This window comes from Equus asinus, chromosome 3, assembly GCF_041296235.1.
Source record: "Equus asinus isolate D_3611 breed Donkey chromosome 3, EquAss-T2T_v2, whole genome shotgun sequence".
Lineage (NCBI taxonomy): Eukaryota > Metazoa > Chordata > Mammalia > Perissodactyla > Equidae > Equus > Equus asinus.
In genome coordinates this window covers 29,720,523-29,745,780 of record NC_091792.1, presented here as the reverse complement: position 1 = coordinate 29,745,780, position 25,258 = coordinate 29,720,523, and positions in this window count along the sequence as shown.

Here is a 25,258-nt window from a genome sequence, read left to right as displayed (position 1 = left end):
TGCAACTTCCAGTTCATATCCTTAAAGGGAAGTAGCAAGCCCTTTCTTTCCATTTTCTGCCTTTCCTATAGCTAGAATGTAGCTATGATGGTGAAAGTGGAGCATCCTTCCTGGACCTCAAGATGGAAGCTATGTATTGAGGATAGCAGAGCAAGAGGATATAAGAAGCTTGGGTTGCTAACACCATTGGGCCAACACAACAGCCCTGGAATGCTTACCTGGATGTTTCTGTGAGAGAGAAATTTCTGCCTTGTTTAAGCACTGTATTTTTAGGCCTCTTTGTTACAGCAGCCAAACCAGCATCTAAAGTTTGAGCTAATACAACACACAAAGGCACTGACTCATTGGTGAATGGCACATTCAATGTGATGAGCCCAGTGGGCAGATGGTATTTTTATTCTTGTGTTATAGACACAGAAACCAAGGCAAATAAATGATATCTTCTAGCAAGTCAGAAGAATAGAATCAGAGCTAGAATTTTCCTCTTATGTTACTGAGTCTAGTACTTGCTTTACTTTGCATGTCTAGTATACAAGGATAGTCCTTGAACAAATCCTTCCAAGAAATTCCAAGTTGTTGACCAGTGGCTGCCATGTTGCAATCATTTTGCTGAGCAGTGTGGATGAAATACAAAGCAGAAATGAAGTCCTTGGTTTCGTGGCCAAGATAGTTGGTGGTAGAGGTTACTTAATCACCAAAATGAATGTATTGTTATATACTGACACAAGTTTGCTTAAGGGAAGGAACATGGACTTAAGAGAACATATTACAAAGGAAACTGACCTGGATAAGGGTCACTAGGAAGCCTTTCCTGAGGACATGTGCTTGAGCTGCATGCTGAAGGAGTAAAAGGATTTAATGAAGTAAAGAATGGGAGAGACAGAATGTTCCTGGTGGAAGTAATCATGTGTGCAAAGGCCCTTTGGTGGGAGGAAGCATGGCAGGTGTGAGGAACTGGGTGAAGGCCTGGCTGAAGTGCAGAGAGATAGGGAGAGAGTGGTGCATGATGAGATGGAAAGGTAGATGGGGCCAAACTACATACGGTCTTGAGGACCATGTTGAGGATCTTGGTCTTCAACATCAGACAGCTTCCTACCCAAGGAAGGATTTAAGCAGAGAATGGGGAGATGGGGGAGGATGGCATGATCATATATGCAAAGTGAACATTGATTCTGTCTGTATTGTGAAGAACAGATGGGGTGAGGGGTAGCAGAGTGAATGCAGGGAAATGATTGCTGTTGCCTAGGCAAGAAATGACGATCATTGGGACCAGAGTTATGTCTGGAGATGGGATAGTTGTTAGCTGGAAGTCAATTTCCTGGCACAAAAAAGAATCACACTCTTAGCCAGGTAAACTTAATTCACACGGATATCTCAAAAGAAGCAAGAGTGAAACCACAGAATTATGTAAATAGTGTGATTTGCAAGTGTGCCAAAGTTTCAGTGTCCACTATGGCAAAAATTTGCTTTTGCTAGAAGTTTTGTCACCTTTGACAAAATAAAGAGGCTTTTTCAATTTTTGGATTTGTGGTACCATCTCCCTCTCCTTAGAGAGCCAACGAATCTCTAATCATATAAGTTACATCCAGGATAAATTCTCATTTGAGCCTTTCCATAGAAATAAGCACACACCCGCTGTGGGTGTGATATTTGTTAAGTGACTAATACAGAAATCAATGGCCATCACGCTCTCTGGATGTGTCTCTACTGTTTTGTTTTGTTTCAGGATTTGTTTGTTTTTTTATGCTGCTTTTTCTATTAAAATGGGAAAATAATAATCTCTTTGTCTAAAAAGATCTCTTTGTACATATTCTTCAAAAGCTCATAAGCTACTTGAGTGAAACTATTTCCCTCCCTTTTTCACCAAAAGCACAAAGATAAGTTATTCCTTGATGAAATTATTGACTCTACATCCCACATGACTTCCTTCAATAGCAAGTAAATATTCCCTCAATAACAATGGATGCAGAATGGAATAAAAATGGAACAGCGTGGAGAATATGAAAATTCTTAGAGATTTAATAAAAGATTTCCAAGACGATCCAAGGAGGCTGGTTTTACACAAAAGGAAATTAGTAACTCACAACAGCCCTTCCCCCAACCCACCCCAGTGGGAGGGGTCTGCAGCTAGCGGGGCTGGAAGGTGACAGGCTCACCGATTCCGACTTGGCCAAAAAGTCCGACTTGAGTCTGTGTTGAGCTCTATTTCTTTAAGCTCCCAAAAGAGAAACCCCACTCTGAGAAATGAAATCTCCTAGCTACCTTTCAAAATATTACTAATTTATATTAGGGATAATAACTATACATTTTTTAAAAAAAACTAATTCTGAAGAGCTTTCGTTTTAGACTAATCTTCAAGAAACCTTTCATTAAGTCCTTTCCAAACATACAGAAACTCAAGTTTGCAAAAGTGGTCCTTAAAAGGTGTTAACAATGAGGGAGAATAATATTAGCGTTTATATTGTTGGTATGTACATGGGACCTCTTAACTAGGCTGACCAACCCCCTTGGTTTCCCCGGGACCGAGGGTAATTCTTGGACATGGATTTTTCTTTTAAAACTGGGACAGTTAGCGGAAACCCGAGATAACCTGGCCACCCTCTCTAATACGTATGTTCTGTTAATTTTCTGGAAAAGTTTAAGCATCAACTGATCAATAGGTTTTTATGGAGTACTTATATCTGCTCCGTACTCTCAAGGTACTGTGAGAGATACAGAAGGAGCATGTCATGAGGTCCATCCTTTGCCTGAAATTCTGTGGCTCCTCCGTTGTTTCCCAGGAGCTTATAATCTAATTTCTCTACTCAATGACCGCTTACTAAATATTGTCAGGCACTGTGGTTGGCACTTGGGATACAAAGATTAATGAGAAACTGAGTCTGGCCTCAAGGAACTTACTCTTGTGGAGAAGAAGGACCTAGATAAAATACAGCAAAACTTGGTAATGGGTATTACAGAGCTACAGCTAAGTAACAGGCAGAGCTAACTGTGGCTGCAGATGCGTGCACACAATGACGGTACACGGTGATGGTACCAGGCAGCATGCGATTTGTTTCCTTCAAGCGGTGGTCCAGACTCTAGCTAATAAATACTGTAATAGTTCAAAGGAGAGAAATTACCCACTTTGCAGAGTCATCATCCCTATGTGTACAGAGGAGTTGGTTATTGAAAATATAGGATTTAAGGTAGACTATAATTTTAATATGAATTAATACAGAAAGGCTCTTGCACAGACCAATCATACTAGTACGTTATGAAACAAAGATTATGATTTATCCAGTTCTGTGCACATAAGTTGCAAAAACTAACCAACCAACAACTGAAAACAAACAGGTAGAGACGAGGTAGAGAAAATTCTAGGTAAGTATAATGGTGTCACCAAAGACTTAGGCTAGAGGCAAGAAAGGTTAACAAGCTTTGGTGTTAGATGGATTTACCAAAAGAGGAAAGCTCCATGTAGAAGATAAGGATGAGAAAAATAGGTTACAGTCAGGTGGGGAAGGATCCTGAACTGCGGAGAAGTTTGGAATTCCTTCTGCAGACACTGGGGAGCCACTGAGAGGCTTTTGCAAAGGGAAGTGCTGTGGTCAAAGTTATATCTTAAGAAGCTTAATCTGGCAAAAGTGATAACTCAGGTCTTGCATGAATTAGACAAGACTGAGTTAATGAATTAAAATCAAGGGAGTTTTACCATGTGTGGAAGGGAATACTAAAGGAAGTTCTCCCTTTTTACTGCAGAATGCAGCTGCTGGCTGGAGGGAGGGAGAGGTTCTTGGCACCTCCCTAAGAGGGTTGGGAAGTTGATCCACCTGCAGGGAGAGACCCCAGGCCCTCCCCTACAGAGAGAATCATGGCTGACCGGAATGAGCTCTTTCCTCCACTAAGAGCCAGCTCACCAGTGAAGAAGGTCACCTACAAGGAGAAACCAAGGGGACAAAATCTTCCAGCTCCAATTTCAAAATAAAAACAACCAGGAAAATGGTTACACCTAGGTATGTCTAGACTGAATTAAACAAAAGTAAAGAGAAAAAGCCTCTCATTCCATATCATAGGCTCTTCCACATTCCTTTCTCACAGTCTATTTCCATTTCTAATTCTACCTGTGCAAAATATAATCATGCCCGCTTGTAATTACCTATGCATACATGAATACTAGGAAGTTAAACTTGTTCTTCTATTTACAAAGACAGTGTGATACGTAGTAGCTTAGGAATTGCTTCTTTTCCCTGTGATTTTAAATGTGCAACGAGTTTCTTTCTAAAACACATATTTGCAGATGTCACTTTAAACACTATTTTCTGAGATTATATTTTCCATAGAAAACAGATGTCTGCAATTATCCCTTTTTTGACCTCTGAGACTTATCAAAGTCAAATAGGTAATCATCCAATCAGACGGGCTATCATTATCAGAAGAAAAGTAATTATAATCTGAATATGTTTGAACATGATTATTATAAGCTTTAAACTGTTACACTTTTGATTGGGGCAGAATTGGAAGACATTATCACTTCATAATTCAAATGATGTAACTTCACTTGTTTTTGTCATTTAGAATCTGGAGAGCTAAATTTATTTAACAATATAATTCTTTAAACAGGAACAAATTATGCAATAATCTCTTTAAAACCATGAGAATGCTTCTCAAAATCTTGACAGTGAAATTAGGGGAATTTTTTTTTTAACTAGAGCAAATCAGAGCTCGGCACTGAGCCCGATCAGAGTGGGAAGCTTGAGGCAGACATGTTCACTTGACAGACATTTTGTGATCTGCTTGGTTCTGTTAAAGAGACCAGCTACCTTCCCACCTGCGGCTGGAGGCCACCCACCTATTGCTGGCCCAAAGAAAAAAGAGTACTAGGCCGAATATGGAAATGGGTGAGAAAAAAAAGAAAAACTGTAGAAGAAAAAAATATCTTTCCCAAGAAGATGTGTAAACAGAAGAGTGAATTAGATTCAAAACCAAAACTGAGAATTTTTAGAAGGATTTGGGGGAAAAGAAGTGTTGAAAATGTAAGGTCTGATAGATATTGAATAAAACAGCATTTCCCATTGAAAATAATTTTGCAAAAACCTGGTAACACAATCCTTTCGTCCAGATGTTTGATGAGGTGTTTGCTTAGCTTGGTGAGAGGTCTGGATTTTTCTCCTCCATCTTTTCCAAGATCTGCTCCTTTCACGTTATGCTTTCAAGCTGATATGCTCATCTCCTGAGGAAGGAGGTGTGGAGAGGCAGGGCATTTCCGGGCTGTTGCTGGGGCCTGAGTTCACCTTGAATTGGTCAACATGTATATAGACGAGCGCTCAGAGAATTCTTGCAGCTCAGAAACGTGTGGCGTCTGTGCTCTCTGAACATGGCATGAGCTGAGCGTAGAAACAGTAAGAGACAGGAGCCTTTACAGTGTCTGAAAGGCACTGAATGGTTATTTTTCCATAAGCACAGCATTTCTTGGGACAATGGTTTAAGAGGCACCATTCAACTTGCAATTCTAGTTCTGCAGAGTGAAGACCTGAGGCTTCTCCCCAAATATAGCAGAATTTTGGTAAAAGCCAAGTATGCTCTTAATACCCTGCCACCTCCCTTGTTAAAAGTATATATTTTCTTCTTGTTGTTTCTTCTTGACTTGACTTCTTCCCTTCCCCTCTTTCCGCCATACATATGTATCCAATTCCTGTATTCAACAAAGACTCACTAAGACCTGATATGGGCCAAGCACTGTGGATATAGCAGTGAACAAAACTGACAAATATCTCTGCCCGTCTGGAGCTTACCTTCTAGTTAAATTCTTGCTAATTCCAGCTGCCGAAATGTTAACTGCTCACAAAGGTATTGATGGAGGATTGAAGGTAGTGCTTCCTTCATCACCCAGGGAATCAGCATCCCTTGGGGCAGAGCCCAGGGACAGTGTGCACTGTTAAACTCCCCTGGAGATTTAGATCCTCAGAATGTGTGAGAGTGATGGTGTAAGGTGTGACAACCCCCCAGAGATAGTGGGAGACTTGCAGAAGGGTTGATCTTGTGTTGCCTGGATCTTTCCAGGTGCCTCTTGGAATTTCACCAAGAGGAGAGGTACCCACTCGTTGCACCTCTCTGAGGCTGGGCTGCACAGAAACCTCCTGTGCTTGGTCTGTGCTGCACAGACTGGGAGCTCACTACCTTATTAATCTCTCAAAGGCAGAGCTCCTGCTTTATTAATATGACTAATGATTTATAATTCCCTATCACCTAGCACAGTGCCTGGAGCCACGTGAGTGCTCAGAAACCTCTAACTGAATGAATGGCTGTTGACTTCTCTTGCCAAAACTTTTGACGCTTTGCTCAGTCCAAGTGGAAAGAACTTTCTTTGTCTGTGAGCTCCCTGTTGGTCACAGATTCCCAGTCTAACTTATTATCTTGCAAGATGTCAAGGTGGAAATTTCCAGCTTGATTCTTACTCTGAATTTCCTCTAGCCCAGGCATTTAAATTATGGCACTACATTTCAATAGGGATATTTTGTTGATATTTATTCCACCATGCTGAGTGTTTTGCACATCCATGCACTGCTTCTGATGGATTCAGCTTATTAAACTGGGTGGCGTCCAGCTGCATCTCCTATTTCTTCTCTTTCCTTCTAATCTACGTTCCAGTAACCAAGGCAGCCTATTAACACTTGGTGTTTTCGTCAGACCTTGCACATCACTGCCTTTGAGCCTTGTGATCACATCATTTCCCATTTCTTCAGAATATCTTTTCTCCTCACTGTTGCCTGGCTTCATTCTGTCCAACTGTCAAGACCCACCCAGCAAGCATGATGGCCCTGTCATCTCTGAGTAGGAGTACCCAGGAGTCTGAAAGACATTTTTTCCACAAAGCCTTTTTTGACCAGTACAAGTGATCTCTCTCCCTCTCATTGCTTTTATAATTATGTTTTGTGGAAATTATTCGACATCCTCCTTTGCTCTGTCAGTTAGGAATATGTTCTAGTTAGCCATTGCTGCATCACAATTACTCCAAAATTTAGTGGCTTAAAATAACCATTTTTATTGTATCTCATGATTTTATGGGTCAAGAATTTGGGCCAGGTTCTGCTGGCTGATCTTCTGTTTCATGAGGCATTGATGGAAGCCACTCAAAGGTATTTACCTGGCTGATGGGCTGATTCATTCACATGTCTGATACCTTGCCGGAATGGCTTGAAGGCTGGGCTCCACTGGGACTGTCACTTATAGCTTTTCCACGTGACCTCTCCGTGTGGTGGCCTCAGGGTAGTCAGATTCCTTACATGACAGCTCAGGGCTCTAAGAAAGAGTGTTCCAGCTAACAGGGTGAAAGCCATATGGCCTTTATGACCCAGCCCTAGAAGTCCCATTCTGTCACTTCTGCTGTACTCTATTCGTCAAAGCAGTTACAACTCCCTTGCCTCCAACTCAAGGATAGGAGATATGGATCTCACATTTTAATGGGAGACGTGGCAAAGGCTTTCTTGGCCATGTTTTTGAACTATCACATAATGTTTGGTTGCAGCCTTGTTTCTGGTGAAGGGACTAGAACAAATAAGCAAATGACCATAAGACTTTATAATTTTACTCTGGTATTCTGTTCTGAACTTTTGATGTTAAATTTTCTCCCCAAATATATCATTGCAAGCCCAGCAGCTTCCCCACTACTGTCTTCATCTTATGACTATGATTTGGAATAAGTATCCATATACCTGTCAGAATTGCCTAGTACAGTAAAACCCACAATGAAATGCCCTTCCCTATTGCAGGTTCATTACACAGCATGAAAAATCACATCCCCCAAGGACACAGTCTCAGATGGCATTTCTCCCTCCCACTGTAGTCTCCAGCGTGATGATGGTGTCCTGTTCAACCGGGTTCAAACATGATGCTCCTGTCATCTCTAGCGGAGGCACCAGAAGTCTGAGTGACGCCTTGTCTTGTGTCTCCAGGGCTCCACTCCCTCTGAGATCCTGGGCTCTCTGACCGACTCAACATGTCAGCAGGAGCTAAATGATGACCTCAGCGGCAGCCAAGGATTATTTTGGTTGCATTACTCTCTGTGATTATCCAAAAGGGAAAACAAAAAGTCACTTTAAAATGCAGCTTGTGCTCTTCTGGTGCAACAAAGGATCTCTTGGAAATCTTTTATTTTTTAAATGACATTATAATATATGCTTTGTTTTGTTTTCATCACTTTTATCATCATTTCTTAACAAGGGCCCAAGTGGCTTGGCTGGGGTAAGGGGAAAAAAATTATAATGATTCATTTGTATACATTTGTCCTAGTGGGAATTTGATGTGGTGGAAATATTATTGGAATATTAAATTAGAGGCACTCAACACTATTCTCTGTTCTATTGGAAACCAGACACAAGGTACAAACGCTATATAGGGCCCATGAACGCCACTATAATTCAGTGATTCATGAATCACCCCTCCAAAGCACCTTGGTTATTTCTAAACTGAGTCAACACAGTTTTCTTCTGTGGCTGGTGTCCCTGGTGCTCCTATTTTAGTGAATTCTTTAGCTAGCCCCTCCTTTCCCCAACTCAATTCCTTTGTTAACGTCCCTCCCTTAAGGCAAGAGCTGATATGGTTCTAGAGAGGATGGGACTAGGCAAGCACACACTCAGCTATCCTGAAGACCTCATGCTTTCCAGCAAACCTCTCCCAGCACAGTGTTCCCATCCTGGTCCTTAGCAGCTCTCCCCCTGAATCACAGCTGACCAGCTCCTGAGACCAGTATATCAGCCAGGATCTAGCCAGGAAACAGAAACCACAAGAGAATTTGAAACAGAAGGACTTGGATGCAGGAACTGATTACATGAGGGATGGAAGAGCCCAGAGGCCAGGCAGGGGGCAGTGAGGAACCCAGAGACGGCAGAGACAGGAAGGTGACATTGACACAAGGCAGAGGGAAGAGGGGAGGGGGTTCCGGAGCTCAGGGGTGTTGTCAACAGGTGGAGGCTGGAATCTCAGCAGACCTACCCAGTAACAACTGGAGTCAGAGAGGCTGTGCAGCTGTACAGAAGGAGGGGAAGAGGTACATGTTTCTCCTTCCCTACCGCCATCTTCCAGTCACCTGTCAGTGCCGCCCAGCCTCCAGCCTTGGAAAAGCAATCTACAGGGGTCAGACCCCTTTGCTTCAGAACAGAGTAGGGAAAGGGCAAGAAGAAAACCCAAAGAAAACGGAGGCAGGATGTGCACTGCAGTAACCCCGCAGATCTATTCTCGTTCAGCTCTCAGTGGTCTCTCCAGGACCCAGCACACATCCATCCTCCAGCCCAAGGTCATTGGCAGCTGCTCGAAAGTCTCAGCTGCTGACATCTATTCTGAATGCGCTGATGTAAACTTGTCCAGTAACAGCCCTTCTTATTAAAGCCCCACTCTGGTCAAATCTCAGCTTCAGGCGACTTGTTCCTCCAGCCTCCCACCTTGGGCGTCTTCTCCTTGCTTACAGTTTTGCTGCCTTCTAGCTTGCTGTTGTTCCCATTGACTCTCCAGTGTCTTTACCAATTTGATTTTGTCAGAGATCCATTTTTGTAAGCTGATCCCTTGCTCCAGTGGGTAAGGTCTGAGTTTGGTATCAAATAATCCTCTTTCTCACCATAGAATATACTCGCAGTTCCTCTTCTCCAGCAGAAGGTAGTCTTTTGCTCTCAAGATAGGCCCAATTTAAGGTGGAAAGGAGTTACACCCCACTTCTTTGCATAAGAGCCTGTGTGACTGGAGACATTGTTGTGGTCAACTTTGAAAATACAACCAGCCCCAGGCAGAGACTTTATAGATTTCCTGAATCCTAATTAATAGTTTTTTATCAGATTTCCTCCCTCCCTCTGTTTCTCTCTCCCTCCCTGCCTTTTTATTTTCTTATAATACCTAGAGACAGGAAAACAATCTTTGGCAAGCAGTACATCTCTGCCTATAGCTTAATCACAGATTAAACCTTGAAAGATTTAATGACTATTTTCTCTTGATTTTCCCAGGCTAGACTCTCACCTTCACCACTAGTATATGCTAACGTATTAAAAGAAAGAAACTGAAATCAGGTTTTGTACCCAGAAAACTGACTCCACTTCCCCAGCTGGGAGTGGGAGGCCTGAGACTGCAGCTTAGGTGGGAAGATAGCTCTTGACCAAGCAGGAGGTGCCACAGTGAAAGGGGGTTTTTCAGTGCTTCCTGCCTGCCTGCCTTGGTCTTTCCACAGGCAAAGAGGACAGAAAGATCAGGAAGAGTCTTTTCTGGAGTGGTCTATCTCCTACGGGGAGAGAGTGTTGAAGAGTTCACACGCAGAAGAGAAAAGATGGTCTTTCTTCCTGAAGTTAAGTATTCCACAGAAACCTGACAGATCACATCTTAATCACCAAGTAGAGGGCAAGATCCTTGAGGACAGTGCAGGCAAATACACCACACGCTCTGACCGCCAAATAAGCGTTTAAATGCTTAAAAAAGAGAGGACAGAGGCTAATTTAGACCAAGTGAAAAACTCTGTCTCTGGGTTCCAATTTCCTTCTCTCAGAGGCCAATTTCTGAGAACTATTTATGATTGTGCTGAGCTTGGCTCTAAAACCCTGTGGTTTTCAAACCTTTCAGAGCTAGCCTTTCTTTATTACATCAAGTGTTTTGTAATGCCCCTTTAATATTTTGAATAAAATTAATAAACATAACCCATCCTCACACATTTCAAAAAGAAATCAACACAATGCTTTAACCAACATACAAGAAAGACACAACATTATTTATAATAAAATAATGGGCATTTCGAGGCGTAAATGTTCTAGCATTGTGCATTGTAACACTGGAAGTCGAAATCAAGTCGTGAGGCTTCACCCACGTGGAGAGGCCCCAGGAACGTAAGAGTCACAAACATGGCCGCTACTGGTGGGGTTTGCCATCGTGATGTGATTTTCCGAAATGGTAAACAACTCTTGACAATACTCTGAACAAAGCAGAGTGTGACTGTCTCCTTGATTTAAACGGATGAGTAGAATTCAGTGTATGTTAAAAACAATGCAAAAAGACCTCATGTAAACTTTTATAACTGAGTTAGGTCCCCAGATCTGTCAGATTTTTCCCCTATGGGGATTTCCCGTAGAACACTCCGAAGTCATGTGGGATGCAAGATAATTTTGTTGTTGTTGGCCTCCACCCACGAAATGACACTAGTAACCCGTATCCTTGCAACAATCCAAAAAAAGCCCCCAAAATTTCCAAAATGCTCTGGAGGGCATTGGAAACCTGCTCTAAAGTGTTAATCAGCCAGCCTCTGTGAGTGTTTTCTAGGAAGGGTTCTAAAAAACTTAAATGTATGAAGTTATTGCTACAGTCATTATTTCCTTATCATACATGAGGAAACTGAGGCACAAAGAGGCTAAGTAACTTCTCAAGGTCAGGTCGGTGGAAGCCAAAGTAAACAGTCTAGAACCTGGGGAACCAGTGCCACTCCCTTTCTGGAGTTGCTTCACCATTCGTGACTTTTTTCCCAACCTGTTCTCTCCTGACAGGTCTTGGCTCTGATAACGTGGTAAGACCTCCAGAGAATCACTGAAAGCCCTGTTTGCTGTTCTGTCCTGTTTCTCTTTCTAAGCATGACTCCAGCAGCACCGTCTTGGGGCCCTCAAAAGGACCATCCTCAGTTCACCCCTCCACGCTCTCTGAGCTGGCTTTTCTGTGGTGGGGCGCTGACCTATTTCATCCATTCTTGCGATATGATAACTAAACCAAGTAAAAGAGGCATAATTTACTGCCTGCCCTCTGCTTTTCCAATTATCCTGTTGGAGGCTCGCTAATTTTCTCCTCACCTCTCTCACCTCTCAGAGCTCTTCCGTTTGCTCTGTCAGACCGCTGGGTACAGCGATGATAACCGGTTCTTACTCCCCGAGTCATCTCAAACAAAGGCTCGCTTGCCAAATGGGATGTTTCAGAAGCGATTAGCTCACCTCTCACCCACAGCTGCTCAGCGGGCAGCACCCTGAGAGTTTCTGAGAGCAGATCTAGAATGCAGAGTGCTCTGCTCACCCCTCCTTCAGCTCTGCACGAGCACACTCAGGTTGGCCTCCTGTGCAGGTTGCTTGTAGGCTCTGCAACACCCATGGTCCTAAATTAAGTTGTGGAAGGCAAAGTCCATTTTCCTCTAGGGGACTTGATGTCAAGGAAGAAAACATCAGTCACTAGGTCTTTGAAAATCTACTAGCAACTCTGGCAAGGATCTCCAGTAGGACCTCCTCCCGGGACAACATCCAGCTGTATGTGATCTTTGGAAGAGACACAAATGCATTCGAACAGGATTATGCACATGGTTTTAATTTGCATGTGCCTGTAACAGTTAGTCTAAGGGAATTTTCAAATCATCACTTTGGTATTCTTCTCTTAGGGCTATTTCTTTTTCCCCCTTTTTCTTTACTCCTATGCAAGCGGCCACTATCATTGAACCCAACACGCTGTACTAGAAACGAGGAGAGAGAGGAAGATAGAAAAAGACAAGAAAAGAGACAAACCAAAAAGCAGAGCACATGAGGACTGTGGGGTAGAATTTTGGAGATCATAGTTTTAAACCAAAAGGCCAAAAATGGGGATCTTCAATATAGAGCCATTTGAGAGCCTGAGAGTAAACTCAGCCTTCGAAAAAGCATATAATCCCAGTCAAGTCACAGTCAGTATACATGATGTTTTCCTCAGTCATCAGCAAATATAGGTGCCATGAAAAAGACATCCTGTTCTCTTCCCACCCTTCTTCCTTTTATTGTCCCTTCAATTTTCTCCTGAATAAAACAAACACAATGGCATTAATCCGATACTAAAGAGTCTGTCTTTCATAGGTCTAGTAGAGACATTGGTCAAGCTACCTGGAAATATTTTAAGCTTATCTTCCAAGAAAAACAAGGGGAAAAAATAAAATGGAATTTATTAGTTACATAAGTAAATAAAATATTTTAAATCATCTTTCAGACTTTACGAGTTCAAGCTCTCAGTGATTACAGTGCTGTCTAATAAGAAAATATAGTATGTCTGAGTCATTTCTCTTGTGTTTCAATTCCCCTTTTCTTGCCTGCTAGACTCTTTTGGCAACAAAACCTGGTCTTGTAGTGTCACATGCCGCTGGTATCTCTTGCCTTTACCTCCTTCCAAGCTCTGGTCACACATGTTCTACCTACTCACTGGTTGTCTTCACCAAGATGTCCCTCAACAGTTCCAAACAGACACGTCCAAACCTGAACCTGCACCCCCTCAGCACAATCCCCCCTCACTCCCCATCCCTCCTATACACCCAGCCCTATGATCCCCATCCCAGATGGAAGTAACTCCATAGTATATTCGCTTATATTCAACTTTGTGACAGAGTATTTATGGACATGATGTATCCCTACACTGGACTGTAAGTTCCTTAAGAGTCAGATCTGTATCTGATTCATCTTTATATTCACCACATCATTTAGCCAACACCTTGCACACTGGAGAAGTCACTAAATGTTTATTTCATGGATAGAGAGGGCAACTCAGCATTGGAGGCAGTGGAATGGAGAAGGACTGTAATACTATTAGGACAAAGTCCAAGGCATAGGGAAGGGGAAGAATGTCCCTCTCCAAATGCCTTACTGAGTGCTCATCATTCCAAATGTTCAGTAAGGCATGGTTGACTGACTAATACTCATCTTTTGGGAAGCCATTGGAGTGGTGGGGTGATGGCATCTTATTTTCATTAGTCCTAGATGCACAAAGACAGGAGCCAGAGCAAGGGAGTATGTTATATATACTTTCTGCCTAGTGTCATGGGCAATAGACCCCAAGTCCCTGCCCCTGCTGGACTACCACAAACTTATATGACATCTACAAATTTCCAATGAAAGGTGAGAGGTCATTACTGTCATCCTCAAAGGTTTTCATTTTCCCACTATAGTATGAGCTTTCTAAGAATGAGGATCTATCTACCTTATCACTAACTTACTTCATTCATCTTTATAACTATGATGCCTGGCACACCGGTGCTCAATAAATATGTGTGGCACATCAAATGTTTCTTAGAGCTTAACATAGATGAGGTTAAAAATACTCATGTAAGGACACACAATTATTAAGAAAAACTATTAGTCAGTTGTTTTGTAATGTTCAAAGAAAATAGTCCTAGAATTAATAGGCATAAAATAAAATTTTTTTAAATATAAGCTCAGAGCAGTTTTTTTTTTCTCTCACAGTGTGTTCTCCAGACCACACTATAAGAATTACCTGGGCTATATTACATATACATACAATTTATATATATAGTATTTCAGATTCATGTGCCCCCACCCCAAAATGACTGAATGTTATTCTTTGGGTTGAGCATGGGAACCTACATTTTAAACATGCACTGTAGGAGCTGCTAAGGCAAACTAAAATTTCAGGACATTGGCCTAGAGTGACAAGTGAGAGAACTGTCACAGGGAGAGTTGAAGCAACTCTGAAGCTCAGTTATCCAAAAGATCCAAGCAATTCTCTCTCTGGATTCTTCAAGCATATGGTAAATCTCTTCTTGATTTGGATGACTTAGAGCCAGGAAATTGGACAAGATGGCCTCACAAGATTCTTACTAAATATGTAATAGTATAAAAAACACATTTTCCATCATCCCTTCAAATTCAACATGCACAGGAACAAAACTCTGGCCTGTCATTTCTGTGGTGGTGATGAAAACAGCTCAATTGGTTTGTTTTCCTTGTAGTTGCTTTTTCTTCAGTTAATTAATTACATCCAATATTCTTGAATGCCTACTTAGTGCAAGGCCTGGGCAAGATACTTTAGAAGACATTGGGAATAGGAATCAACCATCTGAGAGGAACTCACCACCGAGGACATGTGACAAGAGGTAAGCAAATGAAAGTTAGGGAGCAACTCAAAACACTGGAGGAAATGTCACAAGACAGTGTTTGTTGAGTACATGAAATGAATCACGTAAATAATAACATCTCAGTGTGTTCTGAAGAGGGTGATCATTTCAAGCTGGGAGTACATTTGAGCCCAATCTCTAAAATGGGTGAAGATTTGGAAAGGCAGAAAGGAAAAGAAAGGGTATATCCAGGAATTGTAATGGCATGAACACATTTTAGATGAGGAGGGATAAAACCATTTGATAGAGGTGGAGGTTTAATCAGGAAAGGTGGGGAGAGATGAGCAAGTTGAAGACCTGCTTCGTGGGGGGTTCTCTTGGCCATACCAAGAGAATTGTGGACATTTTCCCATAGGGAAATTGGAGGACTGGGAGTCATACAGTTTGGAGAAAATAATTTTAACAGGATTAATCAGATGGCAATTTTAGAATGATATTTAAAGAGAAAAGATGTGAAGCAGATAGAACAGTTAGAATGCTATTGCAATGGATCAGACACAAGGGAAGAAGACTTTAACCAGGATTAGAGAACAGTGGGAATGAAAGGAAGGAAATGATTGTGAGAGATATTATGAAGTAAAGAAAGGACAACAGAACTCAGCAACCAAAGGGAGATGGGATTGCAAAGGAGAGAGGAATCAAAATGAGCATCCTTTCTCATCTTGTAAGTATTGATCACTGGTCAGCTGCATCCAACCTTTTGCAGACAAAGATGTTTCCTCTGTGTCTGAGCCTTGCCAATGCATTTTTCCATTGACTTTTATCAGCTTCAGTAATATCCCTGTCTGTGTGGATATCCAGGCATTTCTCTATAGCATTCTAATGTAAGCTGTTACCAAAGGGGCGTCCAATTCCACTTCTTGAGAGCAAACAGAGAGTCTGGCAAAAACCAGGCCACTGCGTCAGCGGTAAGTCACATCTTGGCACATCTGTCCTTCAGTTGAAGTACTCTTGGTCAGATGTAAGGAAGTAACTAGCAAAAAAAGTGGATACATGATATATAGATAGATAGATGATCGATGATAGGAGAATTATGATCAGGAGGAAATGGTCTGCACATACGAAGTGTCATCATTTCAAAAAAACTGAACCTGAACACTAGTTTCCACACTAGGTTTGGCTCTTAAGAGATGCAAATGCAAGCTATTCTTGGGGCTTGCTTAATAACTCAGAAAGAGAAGAGAAAGCAGACCCCGGAGCTCTTCAGGGAGAGCTGTGTTCCTACTTAGACACCATCTAAAGGGGTTCCTCCATTTCCACAATGAATGAATGTCTGACCAAATTTGAAAATAAGGAAGTTGAAGTGGTGACTTCAAATGAGAGAGAGGTTTGCAGGGCATTGGCCTTCTGTTCTGGAGAGGAAGGCCAATGACGGTGAAAGACAGCCTGATTATAGGGATTGTGTCTTATCCAGAGACAGGCAGAAAATGTCTTAACCCAACCCTCAATCAAAAACTAGATATTTGATGGAGATGAGGATGGAGATGCCTCCTAGACTTTTGGAAAGAGACACTGGCCTCAAGGAGAACCACAGAATACTGCAGAAAGTGGTCAATGAGGAGGTACTTCTGGAGAAAGGGACAACGTGAAACCTCCATTCAGATATGAGTAAAAGTTGCAGAGAACCTGTTAATAAACATCTTATTACAGCCAGAAAATGGGGGTAATTTCCACACCTGAGCCGCTTCCTGGAGCTGTGTGGGCAGAAGGAAAGAATCTGTGGAGCTCAAGTACCAGGCAAGGGGAGAGACAGAGCATCTCCCACAGACTGCCCAGGTGAAAGACCCCTCTGTGGAGTAGGTTTGGTAGGCTGAGAGCCAGAGCAGCGTGACCACCTCCGTGAGGAGAAGCAGCAGCCAGCGGTAGAAAGGAGAGGCAGCACTGTTCAGGGACGCCATTTCTGCCTGGGGTTCAAGTTTCTACCAGCTTCTCACCAATTCTGCCTGGAAATGTTCCCTGCTCAAGGAGCAGAGGCTGATACAGGGAATCACGACACCATAGCCAGAGGTACAGAATGGCAACAGTGCATGGATTATTCTGGCCGCTTTAGGGACCTGCCGGGGCAGAAGGCCATCATGTGGATACAGCAGGATAGAATGGTAACAATGATGATGCTGACAGGCACTTACTGAGTGCTTATCTCGTGCCAGGCACTGTGCTAATCTCCGTACACATTCTATTGCTTTAAGCCCTCACAATAAACTTATGAGACACTATTATTACCCCCAAATGAGAAGAGTGAGGCACAGAGAGGTTAAATAACTTGTCTGTATTTACACAGCCTGGGTTCCTCATCACTGCAAGATACCTCAGATGACTCTCCCCCATTTCTTTGTCTGAAAAAGCAACTCGGGGGAAGAACAGAGGCACAGATGAAGGGGCTCTCCCCTCAGCTACAGGCCTCTCCCACAGGGTTTACTCTCCCAAACAGAGGCCTTGAACAAAGCCTGTGCACAGAGCTAACCGAAAATCTTTACTTATCTTCCCAATGACAATCTGACAAAGGCAAAGGGAAAAAATAAATTTGCTAAGCTTCAGATTTAGCCATTGTCCTACATCATAGGCAAGAGCATCTCTGTAATGATGAAAAGCACTATAATTTTAACCTTGCTATTGGACTAAACACAATTTACACCAGTGATGAAAAAAAAAAAGAAAAAGATTTACAAGATGTAAGATAGAAAGATAAACTCTTGTCCCTTAGTGGCTATTAGAAACATTGCCAAAATACCATAAATGTGTGAAAGATGACATGATTATTTTTGCATTTGCACTGGGCATTTCCTACATTGCAAGAACTTATAGGGGCAGAAGTCCAGTATGCAGATGGTAGAGCTGAAGGGGAATGGAAGAAGAGCAAGCAGCAACATGCCCCGACCTTCCTCCAAGGAGGCCCGGCTGACCAAGCCCCAGGCTGGGATGGATGCAGGGCTGGTGGTATTCGGCATAGAGAGCATGCCCAGTCACCTAAGGTGCAACACCTGCCAGCATCCTCTTTATTTCCTGCCTCCAGCCACCTGCTCTTAGGGCAGCTTCGATGGCAACACTCTGTCCCGCATTTCATCACGATTTGGTGTCAGATTCAGGTCCACCACAAAATCTGGAACATGAGAGAGCCGCCAGGACAGCCAAAGAGGCAAAAGGAGAACCAGCTGAGTTTTATCTACTGCTCTATAGACACAAAGCCCAGTAAACAGAAGCTTCCAAGAAGTTAGAGCCACCAAGCTGGCCCCAAGGAACCAAGGGAGGTTTTATAAAAGAGAAAAGGAATAGACACCAGAATGCAGTTTAACCGAAACCAGCTTGAAATCATTCTTGCAGCTGGCCAGTCTGGACTGGTTATCCTGGAAGGGACCTCATCACCATTAGCATTTGAATGTCCAGTCACAGGAAGTTAGTCACAGCTCAGGCTGCTGAGTCAGGTCCAGGATGCAGGTTGTGTAAACGCCTGGGGGTCAATCAGGAAATGGGTCCCAAACTCCCCTGACCCAGCAGCCAACCTCATGAGCAGAAGGCAAATTTGGGCTTTGAGCTCTGAAGAACCTTGACAGTAGGATTGGCTTCAGTAAGATAGGACAACATCTGCTGGGGAAATCAGGGTTCCAAGCTCTGCTCTTCCTTTGGTACCATAGTCATTTCTTCATGTGGAGCTCAGCACAGGCTGTGCGCCTCATGGGCCTGTTATTAATATAGAAGCCCACTCACTGGGTAGGTTTCACTTTCTACAAATTGCGTACCATTTCAATGGATCCATCTCTCTCCAAAACAGATATTAAAGGAATTAATTATAGAGCATCTGCAAATCACTGGTGTTGTCCTAAAGAGAGATGCTCCGTCAATAAGTGCTGTAAAAATAGTCTTAGGAGGTGCTGGTGAAGTTAGTGCTGTGGAGTCCTTACGTGTATAGAAATAAGGGCCACACGCCAGAAGTACTGGATTGAATTATGGTGACTCCTGTGTCTGACCAAGAAAGTACTTTGTTGCTGTATTGCATATTCAAATTTAGGCTGCAAATGGAAAAACACTTTTTACAACTCTAAATACACTTTCTACTACAGAGAATGGTGACTGAAGCGAAAGCAAAAAATAGCTGCTCGCAGCACGGTTTGAGAAAATCTAAATCTGAAAATGATCATTTTGTATTTGCATGCTACCAAATAAGGACATTGGGGAAGCAATGAGTCACCCTCACCCATATTCTAGCATTTACCAGGTTCCAGCACGAGGTGAGGGTCTTCTTTAAGATGAAATTTGGATATTCTAATATTTACATTAAACTTTATCTCACATGTGTAACCTTAAGTTGCTGTCTGAAACACGGACTGAATCACAATTTTACAGAACAGTTATGCTCTCCTCCAATGAATGATTTGAATACTGTCAAAACTTTAAATATATGGGAATAATACTTCACATTGGAAGAGTACCCTAGGCTTTCAAAAGTACTTTCCCCTACCTCATCTCATTTGATCACTTGTGATTCTCACAAAATCGAGGCAAGGTGTTTGTAAGTGTGTGGTTGTCATATTAAAATATCACTGAACTGTGGGTCTTTTTGTAGAGACAGGATGAATCACCACCGGTAGGAAAAAAAAGGAACAAACAAAAGGAAACTGGGAGAGTTAGAGATCTAACTCCCTGTTAACATATCACATGGCCCCTGTAAAAACCAAAGCTCTTAAAGTGCCAAAACCCAGCAGAAAGCTTCAGGAATTGCTTACAACCTAAGTGTGTCTTCTCCTCTGTGCTTTTAGAAGACAGTTTAAAGAGAGTTAGGGAATGTTCTGGTCTTTTGTTTTGAAACCTCCTCTGCTTGTTGTCTACTTGCCTGCAGACTGTGAGATTGGTCTATTTGCTTTAAACAGACTGAACGACCTTTAAAATAAGCAGACTTCTCTGACGGGTTGACTTATTTTGGATGTGCAAAGATGTTTGCTGAGCTTCTCATCTAAGACTTGAAAATTTTTCTGTCTCACTGTGACACAGTTAAGAGTTTGAAGGGGAGCGCCGTCTGTTGTAGCACGTTTTGGAGGGTGGCAGAAGACAAATGTCTGCTCTACAGCACAATCAGCTGTCTGCACCTCCCCATAGATTTTTCATGAAACTTCGAAGGAAATCCATATTATTCAAGTTCCCAAGCACTAACTACCTTTGCCAGGAGACCACTGAACACAATTTCCAAAACTGGAAGGCATTCCTTCTTATGTTCCCAGTAGCTAGGTTAGCATTGGATCAGAGGTGCACTCCGGCCCTACATCCCAGGAAAAGCATTTTCTGGAGAGTTGTGGATAATTGCAATGGGTTTTACATATTAACTTATTATAGCAAAATAAATAAATGAAGGTGACATCCACATCGCACCCCTGCTTCATACAGAGGGGAAAAGATGAAAAGGGGAGCAAAAGGGACTGCCATCAAGCAACGACGCTTACATCCGCACCCCCACACACTGCCCCAAGTTATCAGCCATCTTTGAGGAGTTATCATACCTCACTGTGTGTGGGTTTCTTCTGCCCGAAAGGAGGCCATGAGAGTGCACAAGTCAGAGGGTCCTGGGTATCAGGACATCAAACAGCAGGTCATAATAGAAACCAGGGCTCGGGACACAAGGATTCTGGCCCTGCCTCCACCTCTAATTATTTCTGTGACTTTAGACAAGGCATTTTGTTTCATCTGTAAAACCAGGAGGCTGAACTAAGACTTCTCCAAGGTTCCTAACAGCTCCTAAAAATTAGGATCCTTTTGGTAAGAAAGGGTAGGGAGGTTGTGAAGAGAGGCATAATTATCCCTGTCAGCTGGAAAAGAATAGACCTTGGTGGTGGGGTGAAAATAATCCACAAGGATTCCTTGTGATGGGTTGGGAAACTATATAGAAACAGAATTGTGTGTAGTGCATAACACAAGAGGAGATATATGAGACAATATAAAATGGGGCTCACGTAAGAAAGCCCACACCTTAAAGCAGAAAAGTCAGGCTTTTGAACGGAAGCTGTGCCCTATTCCTTTCTACATCTCTCCCCAGGATAATGTAGCACCTTGTGCACACAATTAAATGTCAGCCACAGAAAACATTTCCCTTGGCTTTGTTGTTCCAGAACGAGATTCTTTTGTCCTCAATATAATGGATATGCAGAAACAATGATAGAACAGAGATTTTTTCTAAAGCGATGACAAACACACTGCTGCTTCCTCCCTCCCTCCTTCCTCCTTATCCCCACCCCCAAAAATAAATCATTGTTCAAAAAAAAAGTCTCATTGTCTATTGTCCACGGAGATCTGGATCTGCCTAGGAACAGCTCTGGCGGGCACGCAGCGGCCCCGAGCAGCCGGTAGGTGGCGCACGAAGGCAGCGCAGGCGGGAGCGCGGGCCGATCCCGGGGGGGCTGGGGAGGGGGGGTCTCGCCGCCCCCGCCCCGCCCGCCGCCGTCTTCCACCCCCTCCTCGCGTGCTAATTGCTGGATGCTCTACTGGGACTTCGGTTAGGGGAAAAGAAAGCGGGAATGGGAGGCGGGGAGGGGAGGTGGGGAATCCGGTTCCGAATACACAAAGCCTCCGGGGTCTCGGCGGCTCAGGAGCAGGGCGCCCCCCACCTCCACCTCCTCGGGGCCGTGGCTCGGGCCGAGGAGCAGACTGACCACTGCGATGAAAGTGGTGATCTGGCTGCGGAACCCCCACGCGCCGCGGTGCCTGGCGCCCGCTGAAGCCTGAACACCTCCCTCCCCAGCTCACCCATCCCCAGCGTTGGAGCCCAAGCCCACCCCAGCCGGGCGCGGGGATGCTTCCGACTCGGGGGACACCGGGGCCCGCAGGAGGAGACATGACCTGCCCCCCGGTCAGGTCCCCAAGCAGCAGGGTCTGGCTGAGCCCCAGAGCGGGAGGGTCCCAGGCGGGTGCGTGGGCCCGGCTGGCGCCATCAGCAAACCTCCTTCTGGCGCTGTCAGTTCTTGCGACGATGAGGGCCACGCGGTCGTCCGACCCCCAACCTCTGTCTGGTCAAACATCGTGTTCAAATTCCTGATGGCCTTCAAGTCAGAGGCCTGGGTTGAAACGTGAGCATTGACACCCGGGGCTTTGTGACCTCGGGGATGTTCCTCAACTCCCCAGCCCTCCATCTCCCCAGCTGTAGAAGGCCGCAATAATACCTCATAGGAACGTTGTGAGGATTTTTTTTAAAAGTGGAGCTTAACTTAGCAGGAGGCCTAGCTAGAGTAACTATTATTATTAACGACCTGACTCTCCTTGGAGGGGAGGAAGATGCACACTTGGCAGCCCTTGAGACAGATCTGGCATCACTCTTGCCTAGACTGAGGGGACGGGCTTCAAGAGGAGAGACAAGGGAACATCCTCAGACTGCTCCCTCCCAACAGATTCTTCCCATCTGTCTCTCTGCTGCCCTCAGCCCCCACCCCTCCTCCTGCGGCTGAGGCTGGGCGGAGGCTGTGTTAGGCCCTCCTTCCTCTCCCTGGGTGTCCATTCTCACTTGTTTTATGTCCCCTCAGCATTTGGAGAGTTTCTGAGAGAGTGTATCACACGGACTTTGGAGTCAGACACGCCAGGGTTGGAGCCCTGCCACGCACCGCACTACCTGGGAAGCTGGGCAAGTCCTTCAACCTCCCTCAGCTTCACTCAGTTCGCTCCTCTATAAATGATAGTCATGACACTTACCTCACACGGTCCTGGGAGACCGTATATATAACCTGCTTGGCACGTACTGTCTCTTCGGTAAATTTAAAATTTTCAGTTTTACGGTTGAAGTTAGGTTAGATTATCTTGCAGAAGATAATGGAAGGTCACTGGAATTTCCACAGATATCCTCCAAAGGTGAACCCAGCAACTGCTAACAATTGGCTTCTCTACTCCTGTCTGAGTCAGCAAGGTTTATTTCCTCTCCAGGAAAACAGCAGAAATCCAGTGAGGACGCATTCTCCCAGAGCCTCAGACACTTAAATAGGCTTATTAACTTTTGGGGGCTACGAGATACCCATTTTAGAGTAATATTCCAGCTGGAAGGTTCTCTGGGAGAGTGTCTTGCTTTAAAGTTGCATTCTAAGCCACAGTATGTGCCTGGCTGATGGGTGACTCGGTGGCTCCTTCTTAGCACTCACATGTGTTATGCTACCCAAGCAGAGGTGTGGTGGCTCGGGCGTGGCACTCAGCCACCACCTGCCTGAGGTAGGCAAGAGATCGGGAACTGTTGACCTTTCTCTAAAAGGACACTTGGACATTTCTGTGAGCATTCGATTTGTATAGTTCTTGGGAGAAGTTCAGTCATTAGGCAGACTGATTCCCATTGGCATCAGTAGGATCAATAGGCAGTTGTGGAGGCCAGCCTCCAAGATGGCCCCCAACAACTGTTGCCTCCTGATATTCATGTCCTAATGTAGTCCCCTCCCGTATTAAGCACAGCTGACTTGTGTACCAAGTGAATATTATGAAATGACACTGTATGACTTCCAAGGCTAGCACCTAAAAGACATTGCTGTCTCTTGCATCACTCACTGTGGGGAAAGCTGGCCACCATCTCATGAGGACGCTCAGGCAGCTGCACAGAGTGGTCCATGTACTGAGGAACTGAGGCCTCCTGCCATCAGCCAGCACCAACTTGCCAGCTGTATGAGTGAGCCATCTTGGATGAAGCGGATCCTCTAACCCCAGTCAGGTCTTTAGATGACTGTAGCCCTGGCTGACATCTTGGCCTCATGAGAGGCTCTGAAACAAAACCACACAGTTAAGCCATCCCTGAATTCCCGACTCACAGAAAAACTGTGTGCGATAAAAACATGTAGGCCGGTTTGAGGTGTATAGATGCTGTATAGGTGACTGCTTCAGCAACCCTCAAAAAAGCCATGGGGCTTCCAGGGGCTACAGTGGGGCTAGTAATGAGGCCCCCACCCCCTCACTTAGTCAGCTTTGCTGGTTCTATACACAAGCCCCTTCTTGAGCTCACCTGAAGGCCCCACCTCCAAAGGATCTGAGGGAAAACCCAAGTTAGAGTCTCCCAGCAGCACTGAGTTAATAGGAGCCCTCACCTTTGTTTTTGAAAAGGGTTGAGAGTAGGGCATTCCTCCCCTCCCTGCGCCTCCTCCCCAGAGCCAGTTCTGGCACTTGGCCCAGTTATAAAATTGCCAGCACTGTCACTGCTTTTTGGTCTTATTATGAGTGTGTCTGTTCTGATGTGCTGGTTTCAGCATGTCGTGGGGGAAGTGTGAGCACAGAAAAGGAGGCTGTGTCAGATCTTTCACTCTTCCTGTTAGAAGCCTGCTGCTGAAAAGCCTGTGGGTCGGAGGGGAGGAGACAGGTTACCATGTCCTAAGGGGTATAGGGCCCCGCCACTCCACAGATCAGGTGTGAGAGCTACAGTGGTTGGTTACTTTGCTTCTTCCTGAAGTTTCCCTGGTCATTTCCATCGGTTGTCTGTAGCTAGAAGCATGTGGCTGAGCCTATGCCCCTAAAAGTGGTAGACTCAATCTCGTGTACCAGCTCCCTTGTGCGGGTCTCACACTTTTCACTGTTTGTCACAGTTAAAAATCACGTGTTTAATTCAAGCAGAGTGAATCAAAGTGATTTACTAGATAATAGTCTTGCGCTGACCAAAGGCTAGTTGGAATCCTGTTCTTTCATGAAATATCTGCCAATGAGTATAGTTAACTCATAGTTTTGTTAAGTTTAAATGAATCTAAAATATCTGGCTGGATGTCTATACCGTTCAGCTAGAGGTCTGTTTTGTGTAAATCTTTAGATCCCCTAGATACAGGGTCACAACAGAGTTGGCTTTTGGGGAAACTTCACCCTCTTGAAAACCATCCTGATCCCCTAAAAATCCATTTCTTATTTTTGATGTGATTCTAAGTTTCAGTTTTTTATTTTTTTCAGAAAGTTTTATTTCTGCTATATTTTTAGATTCAAAAGTATTTATTTAAGGTGAACAAATGATACAGCGTACACCACTGCTGGAACTGCTTTTTAATTGAGAACAAAAAGGGAATACCTAGGACAAGAATATGCAATTACCACACTGACTGTTTTCAGTGAATTTTTGTCACTTGTTTATCTTATTGCTAACGTGATGATACAGCAATCCTTGGGAAAAGAATAACACTTGCGTTAAAGAACAAATCTAGATAAAAATGGAAAATAGAGTTAGCCGCAACCCACAAGGCCTTCTTTGGGAAGAACTCTTGAAGAAAAACCGACTCACACTTCACAGAAGAATATGGCACTGTCATTTTTCCCTTTATAGTGCCAGAGTGTTCCCGAACAAAGGCCTCAAGGCATTATCAACTCGTCGTCTATTTTTTGATGTGATTTCTATTTTCAGGACCCTGCTTTCCTCCCTCTTTGTTCCTGATGCATCTGGTCATTGGTGCCTTCTACTTTGGTCCTATCGTATTCAGTGTGACCAGCCCCCACCTG